The 13101-nt window shown below is 45.1% G+C and overlaps 1 protein-coding gene across 2 annotated transcripts in view; it reads right to left on the bottom strand.

Annotated features, from left to right (window-relative positions):
- The window catches only part of COQ2 (coenzyme Q2, polyprenyltransferase), a 105710-nt gene extending 94184 nt beyond the window's left edge, over positions 1–11526 (bottom strand). The window contains exon 1 of one of the 2 annotated variants that reach the window (XM_029599565.1): positions 11369–11526. The gene's annotated coding sequence lies outside the window, so the exon portion shown is untranslated. The remainder of the gene's footprint in view (positions 1–11368) is intronic. The other variant, XM_029599572.1, reaches the window with a different exon arrangement.
- Between the last annotated feature and the right edge of the window lie 1575 nt (positions 11527–13101).

Genomic DNA, 13101 nt, shown 5'->3' with positions numbered 1-13101 from the left:
GTCAGGAAGTATTTCTTCACAGAGCGGGTGGTGGATGCCTGGAATGCCCTTCCAGAGGAAGTGGTGAAGACTAAAACTGTGAAGGATTTCAAAGGGGCATGGGATAAACACTGTGAATCCATAAAGGCTAGAGGATGGGAATGAAGAGAAGAGCCATGGGGGATGGAGTACTGGAGTGGAGGCTACTACCTGATGATTACTACCCTTACTTAATAAGCTTCGCACGGTTAATGCAACTCCAACATTGCTTTCTGCTTCAACGGTAATGGGAAATGTGGAAAAGAGGATTTGCATTCAGATAACAACCAACAAGCACTGAACTTCACAATCTGGGTAAACAAATAAGCGTGGGGGTAGCTTGCTTATTATGGCGGTTACTACCCTAAACCAATTAAGCCTAATACATCACTTTGAATGCATATACAGAGTTGCTCTCTACTTCTACGGCAGAGGGAAATGTGGAAAACAGGATCTGCATTCAGACAACATCCAGCAAGGCATTGATCTGTGCAGTCTGGATAACCAAGCATTGGGGTAACTTGCTTGATGCGGCGGTTACTACCCTTAACCATTAAGCCTTATGCTCACCTTTGATGCAACTCCAACATTACTCTCTGCATCAATGACAGGGGATGGCAGGAAATTTGAATCAAACAGTTACCAACAAGGGCCCTCAACTTGGTGGTTGATGAAACAGATAAGTATGGGAAAATAAAGAAACAGATAAGTATGGGAAAATAAGAGTGGGAGCTTGCTGGGCAGACTGGATGGGCAGATTGGTCTTTATCTGCCGTCATTTCTATGTTTCTATGTTAGAATATGTGAATAAAACTTGCCTGAGCCATGCTGGGGCTATGAGTATCAGACAAGCGTAGACTTTAAGCACTTTTCTGTCTATCAGAGGAATCAGCAGAAAAGCATACATGAGATTTGCATTCCAGTTGAGTAGAAAAACATCCTGATCTGATCTGAGTTCGCTTAAGAATGGAGCAAAACTTTTCCAGTTTTCTGTTTTGCTCTGACTCGAATGCATCGATTGCTGGGAGACCCCATAGTCTGTTGACTGCTGAGGAGACCATTTGTGTGGTCAAACAACTTTGCTGATGCAATCTGCCAAATCATTGCAGATTTATGGAAGGTAGGTTGCCTGCAAGACAACTTGATATTTGCATGCCCATTTCCATATCTTTATCGCTTTGTGGCAGAGTCCATGATCTCCTTGTTTGTTCTCACAGAACTTGACTACTTGGTTGTCAGTTTGCAAGAGAATGCGCTTCCCCTGGAGGAAGTGAGTGAAAATTGTTAGAGCATACCTGATTTCTCTTAATTCGAGATGGATGATTTAAAACTGTCTTTCCATGAGTAACCATCTTCCTTGAGTTTGAAAGGGTCACGTATGGGCCCCCAAACCATTTGTGGAGGCATAAGAACATAAGAATTGCCATACTGAGTCAGACCAAGGGTCCATCAAGCCCAATATCATGCTTCCAACACTGGCCAATCCAGGTCACAAATACCTGGCAGAATCCTGAATAGTAGATAAATCCCCTGCCGCTAATGCCCAGGGATAAATAATGGCTTTTTTAAGTCTATTTGGTTAATAACAGTTTATGGATTTCACATCTAAGAACTTGTCCAAACCTTTTTTAAACACAGCTACATTAGTTGCCTTTACTACATCCTCCAGCAATGAATTGCAGAGCTTAATTGTGCGTTGAGTGAAAAAAAATTTTCTCCAATTTGTTTTAAATATGTTACTTACTAACTTCATGGAGCATCTCCTGGTTTTTGTATTATTTGAAAAAATAAATAACCAGGCTCTTGGTGAAGACTCTTGGTGCCTCTGAGGGGGAGCACTGTACTGATAATGGAAAGAGTTCAGCATAAATTGTAGGCCATGTCAGTGGGAGGGATGGATGGGAATATGCATGCAAGCATCCTGTAGATCCAAAACACACATCCTTCCACTCTTCTGGATGAAGGGGGAAATTGTGTGGAGGGAATTCATTTTGAATATATGCTTATTCAGGCTTCTTAAATCCAGGATAGGTCTCAGTTCTCCAGATTTCTTGAGGATAAAGTAATAACAGGAATCTAATCCTTGGCCATGATGATGGAGCAGAACAGCTTCTATTGCCTACTATTAGAGTAGTTGTGTTGAGTGATATGGATATGGATCGAAGGTTGAGCAATTTTATTTATTTATTTATTTAACAGCTTTTAATATACCGGTGTTCGTGCGAGCACATCGCGCCGGTTTACAATGAAACGAGAAAGGATGAGAAATTACAAAAAACAGGGTGTGGGGGCTGGAGCAGGAGCGAAAAAGGGGGGGGGGGGGGGGAGAGAGAGAGGGGGGAAAGGAAAAGGAGGAGAGGATAGCAGCCGAGAAAGGTAAAAGGAACGTAACATTACCCACACGGTGACTAATGTGGGATCGAACAAAGAAAACTTATAACATGTAGGGTGTAGAAGGTTATATAAGTAACTTATTTACAGCATTTATGACAAGTAAGGGGTAACTTGCTTAGCATTTGAAAACAGGTTGTACATTTTGATATGCATTCACAATCTTACAGTTTACACAGTCTTACAGTTTATGGAGGAGGAAGGTGTCTGGGGTGCGGGAAAGGTATGGAAGAGTGGGGGGGGGGAGGGTGTGAGGGGAGTGGGAGGTTGTGTCTGAGGGGGTTTCAGGGGTTGGCTACGAGGGGTAGGTTTCGGGGTAGGCCTGCCTGAAGAGCCAGGTTTTAATGCCTTTTTTGAAATTGTGTAGTGAGGGTTCAAGACGGAGGTGTGTGGGGAGGGAGTTCCAGAGGGCTGGGCCTGCAATGGTGAATGCTCTTTCTCTGGTGGTGGCGAGGCGGGCTGTTTTGAGGGGGGGGTGTGGAGGGTGCCTGTGGAGGTGGATCTGGTGTGGCGGGTTGAGAGGTGGAAGTGGGGCATTTCCTTGAAGTTGTGAAGAATGGTTAGGGTTTTGTATTGTGAGCGGAATTGGATGGGCAGCCAGTGTAGGTCTATTAGGATGGGTGTAATGTGATCTCTTTTGCGTGTGTTAGTGAGTATACGAGCCATGGCGTTCTGAAGGGTTTGTAGTGGCTTGATAGTGGAGAAAGGGAGGCCTAGTAGCTGGGTGTTGCAGTAGTCCACTTTGGAGAAGATTGTGGACTGTAGGACTAATCTGAAGTCTTGAGTGTGAAGTAAAGGCTTGAGCTTTTTAAGGATCTGGAGTTTGTAGAAGCCTGATTTAAGGAGGGATTTGATGTGAGGTTTGAAGTTGAGGTGTTGGTCAAGTGTGACTCCCAAGTCTCTAACGGAGGGGGGCAGAGTAGGGGAGATGTTGGGGGGCAGTGGCGTGGAGGAGGAGTCTTGTTCGGGTTGTTTAGATATATAGAGAAGTTCGGTCTTGGTTGCGTTAAGGGCAAGGTGGAGGTTGGTTAGTAGGGAGTTGATGGATGCAAGGCAGGATTCCCAGAAAAGGATGGTTTCGTTGAGTGTTTTCTGAATGGGTATGAGTATTTGGACATCGTCAGCGTATAAGAAGAAGTCCAGACCTAGGTTTGAGAGTAAGTGGCAGAGGGGGAGGAGGTATATATTGAAAAGGGTGGAGGATAGGGAAGATCCCTGGGGTACGCCTTGTCTGAGGGGAACGTGACAATGAGGAAACATGGGAAGCCGGGAGAAATTTGAGCAGTATCCAGACTCCACAATCTTGAGAACCCGGTGATTTTTGGTGATCTTGCATAACTCCTCCAGGTAGCACTGTATCCTCCCCCTTATCGGTGAGGTTGGATGCTGAGTTTGAAAGGTGATAAAAAATTTGGTCCAGGCTTTGACTGGACTTGTTCCGTTGTTTTTGGTTGACGGCGCTCACGCAGTACAGTGAAAGCCATAAGTTGCTGCTGTTTATTATTTATTTACAAAAATTTGTTAATCGCCTTGCAATTTTTACAATAACAATTTCCAAAGCGATGTACATACATTAAAAACAATAAAATAAACATAACACAGGAAAATATAATTAATACCACACCACCTCCATATTACCACCCGTCTACTCCTTGATATATATATGTGGCAGATATACCACCACTTCCAAATTACCCCCCCCCCCCCCCCCCCATATTCTACATTTTTATAGTAGATAAGATACCACCATCAAAAGAATACCACCCACCTGCTCGGTCCCAAACTCCTCTAAAAGTAAGGGACGCACCATTTTGGCAATGGTAGGTTTAAGTCATCTATAAAACAGAGAACTCAACACCCTGAGCCAGGTTTTTCCACTGCCACAAAGCCTAGTCACCTATCTTATTTAGAAGAGAGCTCTTGCTGCAGCAGAGGTGGCATCTGTTATTCTTGAAATTGCCAGAAGTGGCGCCTCTAAAAATATGGTCCTTTGAAAGCGTAGAAAGGGCATCTTATGGAAGATTGCTGTTCCTGTCCTGTAGAGAGAGTCTGGATGGCTACATTCTGTTTATTTATTAGAGCAATCATTTTCCTAAGCTTTTCTTTAAAAAGGTGATCAAATAGGCATGGGACACCACCAACCTTTTGTGGACATCATCGCATGGGCTACTGGCTTTTAACAAAGCCATACAGTATCCTTTGATGAATGCTTACTAGCTGCAAGCCATGGTATCAAATGCTTCGTAGATGGATATATATATATATATATATATATATATATATATATATATATATATATATATATATATATATATATATATATATATATAAAAAACACATGCTCTTCTGCATCTAAGAGTGCTTAAGGATATACAACTCTACCTTCGCCAAGATGATATCAGTTTTTGTATACACTTATGTAAGTATCGAACCATTTAGAACTGGTGAGCGGAGATTTGCACAATAAGCATAGAGCTTTGGAAAACCTTTTTGCCAAAGTTGTCTAGTAGCTTGACAGGGTATTCAAGTATATTCATGTTTTCTTTGGTCTTTTAAGAGCCGTCTTCACCACAACTGATTAGTGGTGTAATTTGTTACAACCCGACCCGCGAGGCCCCACAGCCGGCCTCCCTACCCCTCGCGTTGCTCTCGGCGTCTCCAGTGTGCCTCGGGCTTGGTCGGGTGCGAGGGAGACGCTGCCGACTCGGAGCACTCAGGCCCGCCCCTTAGACACGCGCGTACACAAGGGCATGGAACTTAAAGGGCCAAGCGTGGGAAGGGACGGCTCCACCTCCACCGTGACGTCAGACACCTTGGCTATTTAAGCCTGCCTGACAGGCTTCATCCTTGCCTTGCAACAAGGTTTCCTCTGTTCCAGAGTTGCTAGTTGCGCTTCTTCTGACTTCTATTCCAGCTACTGACCCTTGGCTTTGGATTCCGACTTCCGCTCCAGCTTGTAACCCTTGGCTTTGGATTCCGTCTACTGCTCCACCTTCTGACCCTTGGCTTTGGATTCCGTCTACTGCTCCACCTTCTGACCCTTGGCTTTGGATTCTGACTTCTGTTCCTGTCTTCGACCCTCACTACGGACCTTGGCTTCCGTTCCACGCTACCAAGAGGTTTCGCCTAAGTCCAAGCGACTCGGGTCCTCACAGGTTCCTCCTGGGGGGACCGCGGGTTTCTAGTGGTGAAGTTCCAGCTGGCCTCCTGGTTCCTCTCGACTCTCTCGTCTACTCTCCACTACGCTGCGACATCCTTCGACCTAATAGGAGGAGATCGGGCGTAAGTCCAAGCAGCTCGGGTCCTCACAGGCTCCTCCTGGAGGGACCACGGGCTTCCAATGGTGAAGATTCCCCCGGTCTCCTGCGCTGTACACCTCCTGGCTCTGACCTCCAATGTGGGCCTTCCACAGTGAGCTAAACCTGTTGCAGCCGGCCCAAGGGTCCACGATCACAACATAATTGTACTATTCCAAATCCCAGAGGTTTTTGTACCCTATACTAAAGGTGTAGTTTACTTGCCACTGGGGTGCAGGAAACAGGATTTTCCCACATTCTGGTTTGTAATTTTTGCAGGATTCTATAGACCATGATTTCTGCTGGCTTCACTGATGTTTCCAGAATCTGGAGGAAGCCAAAGACATTTGTGTGAGGATCTTTGTCCCCACATATATTAATTATGAGGTTTGTCAATTTATTTGCCTTATTATTAAATTCTTTTTTTAAATTACAAGGTGAATTGCTTGTGCCAGAAATACTTGGATAATTTATAAATAGTAATCTAAAGAAGAAAATAAAACAAGTTAACAAAAAACCCAATTAGAATGGAAATATCCAATTCAAAACTGAAAAATAAGAAGAAACTAAGGGGGGGAGAAAAACAAGGGGAGCACACTAAAGAAAAACAAACTAGAAATGGCAATAGTATTAATCAGCAGATATATACTAATAGCACTAAGATATTTAAGTTGCAGGGGAGGAGGTAAGTGGTCTGTAGACCTCTATAAAAGACTAATTGTTCAGGCTGAAAAAAAATGAAACATTGGTCACCCCTTTTAATAACACATTTACAAGGATAACGAAGTGCAAAGGAAAATCGTAGTGAAATAATTTCTTGCCGAAAAGATAGGAACCCTTTCCTCTTAATCTGTTTAACTTGGGCTAAATCAGGAAATATCCTAACAGGTTGACCATAGAACACAGAGGAAACATTTCTAAAGAAATTATGCATCACATTATTTAAATCCAATGTAGAAATAAAGGAAACTAGTAAAGTACTCCTTTCCAAGACCTCCAAAGTAGAGTTTTCAAGAAAATTGGACAAATTATCCTGGATTCTAGCATTAACGGCCATCTCAGAAGTAATTGCCAGGTTCTTGTGGCCTGGTTTTGGCCTCTGTTGGAAACAGGATGCTGGGCTTGATGGACCCTTGGTCTGACCCAGCATGGCAATTTCTTATGTTCTTTTAGGAAGAAAATAACAAGAGTTAACAGAATGCGCGAATCCAAGAACTTCTTGAAAAAAAACTCTTCAGCGCTGAAAAAGGAATTTCCCCCAACAACTTTGGGGGAAATTCAAAAATTGCAAGTTAAGATGTCTCGCATTATTTTCTAGTAATTCAATATGTCTGGAAAGTGCCATTCGATTCTTCACAGTGGCAACATTAACATCTTGTATAGATTTAATCTTGCCTTCAACTTCAGAAACCTTGGAAGAAGTAGAGTTAACTTGCTCCTGCAGTTCCAATACTTTTTGATGATAATTTGAAGAGAGAGAATCCAACTTAGAATTAAGAAACTGCAAAGAGTTCCGGAAGCCAGCACCAAGTCCCACAAAACCTCCAAAAGTTAACGCTTCCGGATGAGATGGAAAGCCAAAGGACTCACCACCTTCAACAGCCGCAACTTCCTGAGATGGAAAAGGCAGGGAGGATCCCGATGCCAACACCGAGGTCGAAAATCCCATCGCCAATGCAGCTTCAGTGGACCGGTAACAGGAACCACCATCGCTCTGGGGTTGGGAAGGAGAAGCCGATCCAGCTGGCAAAACTCGAGAAGACGCCCTTTCCACCACGGATGCGAACAGCGCATCACCAACTTGCGCCACAAGTTCACTCTCCTGGGAGTCACGATGCGCCAGAGGCGGACGGAGGTCTGGGCTAAGGGACGCCTCTTCTGCAGGCGAAGGCGAATCTCCCTTGCCGCGTCACACATCTGAGTCCTCGGATCCCGCAACTGCTGGTGAGCTCATGAAGTGGGTGATATTAGGTTGCCGAGATTGGGGAAAGGGTCTGGAGGAAAGACCCTAAACTTCCCTTTGCGCTTAGGAGGCACCTAGATTGAGGAAAAACAGGTAAAGACAGAAATGAGCTGGATGGCAAACGCTGCACAGCCAGTCTATGCCTCCAACTTCCCCCAACTTATTTGCCTAATTTTTTTTTTTTTGTCATGATTATGTATGTAATGTTGTTATCCACCAAGGTTTGTGCATTGGTGGAATACAAATCATTTTAAATAAATAATAAATTCTGATTGCTTTTCCCAGCTTGCCCAGAAATCTGGAGTAAGAAAGGTCTTCCAGTGGAGATGAGTATTCTGGAGGGTCTGGAAGGGGGCAGAGTCGAGAGGAGTGGGAACACTGATCCAGGACCCCAACGATGAAGGGGTCCTTGGTTGCCTCGGAGGGGAATACTCTTGGTGGACATCCTCTGACTGGCTGGATTCCACTACAAGAAAATTTCTTGGACTATAATTACTGAGCAGTGTTTCTGAGGGTGCATCCATCCTAATCAGGGATACTGGGACTTCTTCTCCTGAGAGTTAAGCTAATAACCTGTTAAGGAGAGTTGGAAGCTACCTTCATATTTTTACCCACCACAGAGGTAAATCTTTAACCAGCTCTGCTATCTGGTCGAGGGGCCGACGTGTCCTTTGACCTGGTGTGGGTGGTGGAACATGCGCTTCTGATACCAGAATGGAATCTTGCACATCTTCTGGGCTCTGCAAAATTTGAATTAGAGGCTGAGTGTACGTGAATGGTACCAGAGAACAAATGGGATTTGGAGTCTCCAGGCATAGTCCTTGTTCCATTAATTTTGTTGCAGAAAGCTCTTCGGTAATTGGTGGGAGTAGGGGTATTATATCCCCTTCTGTGCAGCCCTGCATATAGATGCACAGGAAGCATTCAACACGATGCGTTGACGAAGAAGCTATCTGTGCTGCTGTTGAGATTTTATGTGTCATCAATACTGGTGCCTTGTGCTTTGACAGTGTTATGGACTTATGCATCGATAGCGCCATGGACTTTTGCTTAGACGGTGCCAGGGCCTTGTGCACCACAGTTGCCAATGGTATCGATGTGCCATCTGTTGACGGTACTAATGTGCCCGACACTTGGTGCTTTATGCATGCCAGCTGCTCCAGTGGCTCTGCAGAATGGACTCTCTTCTTCTTCAATACATTTTGCTTACTTGACCCCGAGGATCCAGCCTGTTCTGCTGAATATTCTGGAGGAGCACTTGCTCAACTCCATTCCTGGTTAGGCAGACGAGGCGGCTTCTCTGAGACTTATGCAGTGTCTCTATTGTCCACAGTCATAACAGCTGGTCTGGTCATTGTCTGGTTGCAGACAACAATAGCAGAGGTCATGTCCATCAATGATAGACATTTTCTTTCCACAAACATACGCCTTGCATCAATTGATGATTGATTTATCTTTCCAGATATCCTGAAGAAAAACTTTTGTTTTTTTAAATTAACACTGAAAAATGCTGTTTGGGGGCTGTTGAGGCAGCAATGCAACTTTAAAGACAAAAGTTAAGAACATTCTTAAAGAAAAACAGAGAGAGACAGAGGTACACATCTGTGCTGGTGCTCGAACGAAAAAATGAAGGGGGATCATGAGGCAATGCCTAAACAGGGATTTCTACACGTTCTCAGCATGGCAAAAAAGCTCTACTAGCTAAGAGAGAAAGAGATCCATTTGGTGCTGTCAAATGATGTTACCCACATGTAATGGCTAATTTTGCCCTGCTTATCAATGGAAAAACACACTTTGAAACATGAAGGTAGAAAGAGACCCTTCAGCCCATGGTCTGCCCATTCCATCTTACAAGAACTTTCAGCTCTACAGTGAACATTTTTCAGGAACTTTATGACAGACTCGCATAAATTCAGTGGATTTTCAATGGCTAATAATGCATCATATTCCAGAAAACCACAAGGCCTAAAGGTGGGTACTTAGGGAGGAAGACTGCGGTATTAAATGCACAAATAATCCAATACAGTTTCACTCCCATAAAAATGTATAATTTCCACCCCTCTTTCAATAAAAAATCCAATCTACTCAAAGTACAGCACCATGATGTCTCAATGACAAGGGCTGCATGCTAGTATATGGAAAATCTTGGTTGGGGTTCCTGGGTCAGGCTTTCCGCTACCCAGAGCAGCTATGGATACTGCAGAGGCAGCGTTCACAGCCCCTTGGGGTTGGAAGCCCAAAGGAGCAGCAGCAAAAGTGCTTGGCCAGAAATGTAAAAACCTAGCATCAGGGCTTTTTTTTCAGGGGGTATGTGCCAGTATTCCGTATCAGCACTTTTTCTTCCACCTGCTTGAATTGCCCTGTGGTTCCCTCCCGAGAAAAACATACATCCAATGTTGCCTCCGCTCCCCCTTTCTGTGTCCTCCCTATGGCAGAGAAAAGGGACAGGAGGGGGGAGGGGGAAGAGACATTGCTGCCCGGGCAGGGGAGTGATAAGGAGAAGATGACTGCTACTGGGCCTCTGGGCAAAGTGAAAGGAGATTCAGCCTGCCTGTTGGGAGGAGGGAGGTGAGAGGCAGAGGACCCATGGGGGGGGGGGGGGGGAGGAGGAGGGGAAGGGAGGAGAAGAGGAAGAGGGCAAAGTAGTGTGAGGGGGTGTGTGAAATGTTTGCACCATGGGAAGGTTGGGATTACGGAGCCCCCATCATCATCCTTTTGTATTAAGTTCTTATGCTGTATTTGCAGTGCCACTGTAGTGAGAGGGGGAGTGTTGTTAGGATTCAAAATGTCCAGAGTAAGAAACAAAAAAAAAAGCCTTTATCTTTTGGTTTAGTGATTCAAATGTCAGCTTTGAGAATGTGAAGGTGCAGCATCTCGGATATCTTTGTATTTTGCATAGATTATTGACAGAAATGCATTTCTATTTTTTTTTTATTTCTCCAGTATTACACTGCATGCACAGTTTGGCTTCTTGGGGTTTCCGGTTCAGTTTTTGTTTACATTTTTCTATCTGTAATTTGTGGTCATTTATTCTGTATTTGGTGAGGCACTATCTGTGTTATCGAGGTACGATATTCTACTATGCGAGGTTTCTGTAGCATTCCGGCTTGTTCTGTTTTCTTACTAGGCTGGCTCTGCTGCCATGGTGGTTGCCTCTTCCCATCCTACCTCCAAGCACACAGCCCTGCATGTGAATACAGGCACAAGTTTCCCCCCCACCCCGGAAAAGAGTACTGCCAATCCATTTCCTGCCCTAGAGAAAAAACACACAAGAGAAGGAAGCCAGCTCCTCCAATCAGTAGACAGACTTGACGGCAGTCATTCCCACCCCTCCCTCCCCTTCGCGGCTTTCTGCTACCTACGCTCCTCATTACTTGAACCCCCTCCTCTCGCCGCTTGTACAGCAGATAGGATGGATGCTTACAGACCAGGAAGAGCCCCAGGTCGCCTTCCTTCTAGGCACAGGGGCACTAATAAGTATCGCACAGATTCAGATGACTTTACCGGCACGAACATTTTACATGTTTTGCCAAAGTAATATGCAAAATAAAAGAAAAAGGAAGAAAAAGAACCTAATCCTGCCTTTTACCTCCCTGGCACGAAACCTCTACACACACGGGTCCCTGGACAGTAACAACAGAAGGAGAAATTAACAAAAAAACAAAACCAAAAAAACCCCCTAACCCAGCACACTTCTCACCTAGGGAGCGGCGGCGGCGCCGCCTTTAGGGCTCCGCGCGCGCGCCAGCGGAAGACGAGAGTCGGAGCTGGCACGCGCCCTGTACACAGCTCTTCCTGCTGTGGTCAGAGGGCGGGATTCTGCCTGCAGCGCGCGCACCTTCTTCCTGCTTTACTAGCGCTAGCTGTACAGCAGCACTCCGCCGTAGGCGAACCACCAACTTCCATTAACAGATTCAACAGCAGCACGCCACTGCTAGCTTCTAATTGACATTAGCAGATTCAACACATATGAGCTTACTCTACTCTACTGTATCAAGTACTCCTATGGGAATTCTGCGGAATTTGTTTTTTTTTTAAATAATTTCAGAAAAATCCTGCATTGTTTTTTAATTGTCTTTGAGTAATGTTCTAGTCAATACGGAAAAAAATGCCTGAATTAAAATTTTACGGCTTGATCCTCCAGCTCTCCCTTTTTCTTTCCCCCACATCTTTCTCCCTGATCCTGGCTAGCCACCCGCTCACCAGCTTAAATCCTAGTTCTCTCTCTTATCCTCTTCCAGGTTCAACCTCTACCTCTTGCCCAGGTTCAAACCCACCAGATATTGCTCTCTACAGTGGTGTACCAAAGGGGGCCAATGGCCCCAGGTGCAGGGTCATAGAGGGGCACTGATGGCTGACAATCAGGTTGAAACAGTAAAACCCGCGGGAGAGCCGGTGCTCCGAGGCCGCCGGCGGTCCGAGGCGAGGGCCCGCTCTCCCACACGCGCACAGGCCACTCCCCTGTGCGCACGATTTAGTATGCAAAAGCGCGTCCCTAGCGCCTCTTTTTTGACAGGAGTGGCGGCTGAGTTTGACAGCCGATGCTCAATTTTGCTGGTGTCGGTTCTCAAACCTGCTGACAGCCACGGGTTCGGAAAACGGACGCCAGCATAATTGAGCATCCGTCTTCCGACCTGCGGGCCGATTTTACATTTTTTTTTATTTTAAATTTTGGGGCCCCCAACTTAATATCACTATGATATTAAGTCAGAGGGTGTACAGAAAAGCAGTTTTTTCTGCTTTTCTGTACACTTCCCTGCCGCCAGCAGAAATTAACGGCAGCCTTTGGGCAGGCGTTAATTTTTTAAAGTAAAAATGTGCGGCTTCACTGCACATTTTGCTTTCTGGATCGTGCGGGAATAACTAATAGGGCCATCAACATGCATTTGCATGTTGTGGGCGCTATTAGTTTTGGGGGGTTGGCCGCGCGTTTTCGACACGCTATTACCCCTTTCTGTATAAGGGGTAAAGCTAGCGCGTCAAAAACGCATGGCCAAACCCGGGCTAACAGTGCGCTCTACCAGAGCGCACTGTACTGTATCGGCCCGACATTTTGTGCAGGAAGGCCCATGCAGCTGCCAGTGGTACTCATCCACCAGCGGCTAAGCAGGGAAGCATGCTGTTCCTTTCCTGTCAGACCAATGGATTATAGTGTGCTCAGCTGAGCGTACGAGTTTATACATGCATCCAAAACCCCTTCTGCAATAAGGGGATAAGTGCATCCAAATTAGCATGTAGCTAATAGCGCTCATCACATGTAAGTTCATATTGATGAGGCTATTAGCTATTATCCACCTATGCAAAAAAAAAAAAAAAAGTGTGCCCAATGAACACATTTTTACTCAAAAATTAACACCTGCACTGGAGCAGGCATTAATTCTTGAGGAACACCTAAAATTAACAGAAAATACTGTTTTTCTGTAGTTTGATTTA

This window comes from Rhinatrema bivittatum, chromosome 1 (genome assembly GCF_901001135.1).
Source record: "Rhinatrema bivittatum chromosome 1, aRhiBiv1.1, whole genome shotgun sequence".
Lineage (NCBI taxonomy): Eukaryota > Metazoa > Chordata > Amphibia > Gymnophiona > Rhinatrematidae > Rhinatrema > Rhinatrema bivittatum.
Note: the sequence above shows the minus strand (reverse complement) of the source record. Positions and strands in the feature narration are given on the sequence as shown.